This window comes from Charadrius vociferus, unplaced genomic scaffold (assembly GCF_000708025.1).
Source record: "Charadrius vociferus isolate BGI_N301 unplaced genomic scaffold, ASM70802v2 scaffold132, whole genome shotgun sequence".
Lineage (NCBI taxonomy): Eukaryota > Metazoa > Chordata > Aves > Charadriiformes > Charadriidae > Charadrius > Charadrius vociferus.
In genome coordinates, this window is record NW_009647028.1 from 1,369,498 (window position 1) to 1,374,351 (window position 4,854).

Genomic DNA, 4,854 nt, shown 5'->3' on the forward strand with positions numbered 1-4,854 from the left:
CCCCCACCTCTCTGGGCAGCCTGTGCCACTGCTCTGCCGCCCTCACAGCAGAGAAGGCCCTCCTCAGGTTCAGATGGAACTTCCTATGTTGAAGTTGAATGCTTGCAACAGCCTTTTCTGAGCTGAGGAAACTGTTCTTGGCCCCGGATAAAGAGTAAAAAGGGGCAAGATTGACTCGGAGCAACACCAGCAGCCCCAGTTCTCATGCGTGTTTTTGCTAGCACCTTCTGAGAACTGCTGCTGTTTAAAGGCATTACCTAAAGTTGCCAGCTGAAGGCTGGAGGCAGCACTTCTGCCCTGAAGCTCTTGAGCTGCCCTTCCATAGCCATTAGGATGCAATCTAGCGCCGCTGATTGCCCCTTACAACCTGCTCCAACAAAGCTCAAGTGCGGCTACAGCTCTGGAAATGAGCCTTCCCTCACTCTGAGAAATCAGCTTGGTGGGCTGTGGGGCAGGAACCCCCCTCCCCAGGTGAGCTCCGTTCGGAAGCCTGGGGATGATGTGCTTGGGGCAAAGGTTTCCTGCTTCTGTTTTCAATGAATTAAGTGGCTGAGCTGAAATAATCGGGTGGAAAAATGAGACAGCCATGTAAGCTTTTTATTTTTTGGCTGAAATCTTCCCAGATCTGGCCGTCAACCTTCATGTTTCATGCATGACCTACTTGCTGAAGGAGCTACAGAAGATTAAACCCACCCCACCCTTTTTTTTTTTTTTTTTTTAATTTTTACCTTGACAGGGTGATGTGCACTGTAATTCTGGGCTGAGTGTGTGGCCAGGCTGTGATGATGAACTTCCAAAAGGCTGTTGGTGCTCCTCCTGAGGGCGCAGAGACCCAGCCCTGTCTTGCTCATCTCTGAAGCCACTTTCTTCCCACCCTCCAAAGAAATCTGCCGTCTGCTGCACTTGTCACTGTTGTCCTATGCCACCGGGGTTTGACTGGGTGTCACGGTTCTCCTGCAAGCTCGTCTAGCTGTGGAAGACCAGCCCCATGCTGGACATGTGCTCCCAGCACCACCTCCCTTCCCACACCCATGAGGAGCTTAATAAACAAGCCAAGCTTTGTGGTTATTTCTTCTTAATTCAAGCTGGGGACTTGGGACCTCTGTGGAGGTAACCATCAGCACAGGCCTTCTCCCTTTGAAGGGCTTCAGCATCCTGGGGAGGAAATCTGGCTGGGATTTGGGCTCCAAGCACTTGGATCTGATCATATTAGCATTAATTCCTGAGCCTGTGCTCAAATCTTCTTTTGAGGCCCATCTTCAGGAGGAAAGACCTGTTGGGCTCCAGGTTGTCTTCTCCTCCTTCCCAGCCCAGGAGGGGCTTCACATGACCTACTGCTGCTTATAACACTGTTGGCTTCCCCTGGGGTAGCCAGCACACATGTGGGTCTTAATATTGTGATCTAACACAGCTTCTCATTCTCTAATGAATTATTAATCCCAAACTAATGGGTTTGGGTTTTTTTTTTTCCACTATTTACTAGGAAAAAAAATCTGATAGGAGGGCCAAGGAGGAGAAGGGCTTGGTGGAGAAACTTCTCCCAGAAATCCCACCCTCAGCTAAGTATCCCAAAGCCAGGACTGCTGTAGGTAGAACAAGGAGCTGGGCAGGCAAAGGTGTCTCGGGGAGGACGATGGAGTGTTCATCCAATTAAGGGCCAAGGAATTTGCCGCTGGACGCTCTTAAGGGTTGGGCAGTGCCAGGTGCCACTCTCCCGTCCCCAAAGGCAGTGAGACCTCCTGCTGGAACAGGAACCGGTGACATTGCCGGGATGCTCTTCCCATCTGGTCTAACACAACCCTGACAGGTGAAGAGAAAAAGCGTATGGGATGCGCTGCCCGACTCACCTGCTCTTCCCCAGCTGTGAGCCCCATCAGCCCCAGTCCCATAACTGCTGCTGCTGGTCTTTGTTAGCAATCATCTCCCTTGCGCGCCAAGAGCGTCTGAGTAAAGACTTAATTAGAAAGCTGTAAGATGCTGGCAGAACAATCAATTTGTGGGGAATTAATAATGCGAACGAGGATGCATTGCGGTTATTCACTCGTGTCTCCAGCTTGCAGTAAGTGCCTGGTTGTATGGCGATGTTGGTGATAGGCTGTAAGTGGCCTTCAAGGTATTAATTAAAAGGGAAATAATTTACCATGCAGGAGGACAATCAGGTGTTTTTTGCAGGAGTTTCAGGGTAAAAGTGGGCTGCTTGGCATGTTCGTTTGCAGACTCGCGCTCTCCCGTGGAAGTGGTGTGAGCATCAATTCCCACCTCCCTCCTGCATGGCAGGAGCTGCTCTGTCCTGTCCTGTCCCTCTCTGGGCACCACCCGTCTGTTGTTAGAACAATTAAAAACAGGGTAAAAATAATTAACGGAAGACATTCCCAGGTAGCAACTCGCTTTTGCAAGGCTGCAGGGAGTCTGGGTGGATTGGGATGTCCTGTCGCCTGGGCCTTGTGGGGTGGCCTGGCCACATCTCCATGGGGTTGAGCTTGGAGAGACGGCAGCAGCGCTGGACCGACCTGGACGCAGGTGCTTGGACAACCAGCTCTTTGCACCGCTGTGGCATCCGAGCACAGAATGGAGGTGACCTCCTTGGTGATGCAGCAGCAACCAGGGAAAGGGAAAATTGAGGGGGAAAGGAGGAAATGTTCATTTTGGCCATTCCATAATGTCTTGTTGCAGTACCTGAAGAGTTTGTGTTGCCAGGCAGCCTTCTCTCTGACCGTGGGTCACCCTCATCCTCCAACTCCAGGGGCTGCAGTTTATTTCTAAGTGGGATATTTGCTGTGGCGAGACTTGAGGTGCTTCAGTTCATCCCATGGGACTGTCCCCTTCACGGCGCTCCTGTCCAGCACAGGAGGGACCATTCTGCAAAGGACTCCTGGTCTGTAAGGTAAGGGTTTTTTTTTAAAAAAAAAAAAAAAAAAAAAAAAAGGCAACTATAATTGTCAAATCTGATGGAAAACTCCAGGTTGCTGATGCCAGGGTGTCATTTCAGGGGGTTATTTTCCAGTTTGGAAAGGAAGGAGCCTCCCCTGCCATCCCTGAGCTGCCTGCTTGGCAATTAAACACAAATAAAACCTGATTCCCGGAGCCCTGCAGCCGCGGGGAGGTACATCTGTGCAGCACAAGGACTTCCCAGCCTTATTTATTGCCTTTTTTTTTTTTCTTCCACCCCCCAAGCCGAGAGCCCTCTTACCTTAAATGCTGCCTGCGTGTCGCTGCGGACCTGGTCCTTTAAATAGGTGGCTGCTGGCGCCCATGCCCTGTGGTGCAAGGGGCTCCTTTCCACCCTTGTTTGACCCCTGTGAATATGTTCCCTGGTGTCCTCGAGGATCCTTTTGCTGCCCCAGATCTCTTCTGGACCTTGCCTTGCCTTTTTTTTTTTTTATTAAGCTGTGCTTTGACCCCCCCTCCAGCTCAGGGGCTTTGGCTGTGGTCTCCCACCGCAGAGGTGTCCCTGCATCAGCAGCTCCTGGAGTCCTGTGAGCATGTGGGAAATTAATTAAAAATAAATAAATACTCATTTTATTACTCCCTCCTCCCCCGGGGAAAAAATACCCTCTGGCGCTTTTTAAAAGTTATCTTCTATTTTTTTGTTTTAAAGCGAAGAGATGTGGGGAGAGGGGACGCGCGAGAGGGGCTTTTCCATCGCTGATGTTATGCGGGGTTGGCTCTTGCGAGGGGAAACCACCCCCGATGCGATGCGCTTGGATGAGAAGGGGCCGGGGGTTTATTTCTTGAGCCGCGTCAGGCTGAGGACATGACATAAGTCGTGTCCTTTCTCAGCCCTCTGCATCCCCACAGGTCTGCGGACGTTAAAGACCCCATTACATTTCGATGCCCAACTTTATGCATTAAGCACGTACAAACTGGCAGCTGAGGATCAGGGCTCATTTCCCCGAGATGTATATTATTAATTCTCTGCCTGCACATGTTCAAGGAAATCGCTACACACATATTTTTTTTTTTCCCTCTCCTTTCCCCCTTTCTGTGATGATCAGCAAAGCAGAACGTTGTTCCGAGCCTTGCGGTGCTGCTGGCGGAGCTTTTACCGGCTGTGACCTTTGCAGAGGTGTTTCCTGAGCACTTAAATTGTTTATTGTAAATAATATCCATTTTCTCCGCGTAGAGCTGGAGAAGGAGCTGAAAAGGAAAATTTCTGGTATCTCTTACGCGTATTTATTTATTCCCATCCAAGAGACAAAAGCGTTTCCCCAAGGACATGGAGTTAATTCACTTCTTGTGGTTTTGCTGCCAGTAAAAAAACGCGCTGTGGTGTAAATGGAGACACAGGAGCAAAAGCCATTTGAAAACACCGCCAGTAAATTAAAGTTTTGCTGTATTTGCTGAGATAATTTAGCGTAATTCCCCACTAATGAATTAATGCACCACTTCTTGTTCATTATAGCTTTCCTAATTTGATTGGAGCTGGAAGTGCTAGCTAGCTTCATTACGGGTAAATATTAATGTAATAAAGAGGGGTTTGGTGGAGTCCTTCGTTCCTAGTGAGCTTTGTACCCAGGTGATGCGCTGGGGAAGGGCTGGGAGGAGGAGGAAGATGAAGGTTGGGGATGCTGCCCACCAGCAAGGCTTCATCAGCTTCTGGGTGAGCAGCATCACCTCTTGGTGGCCACGTCCAAGCGCTACAGGGTTGCTCCATCCTTGGCAGAAAACATCCCGCTTCCCCGCAGCATCGCAGCCTTACGGGGAGAAAAAACAGAGGCTAAAAAAAATAAAATGGTCTTTGCATTAAATTCATCACTGGCTGTCAGCTGGGAGGCTTTGGCCACGGCTGGTGTTGGGATGGGGGATGCGTGGTCCCAAGGAGCCTTCCCACCATCCCTCCTGCTTGGCCAGGGA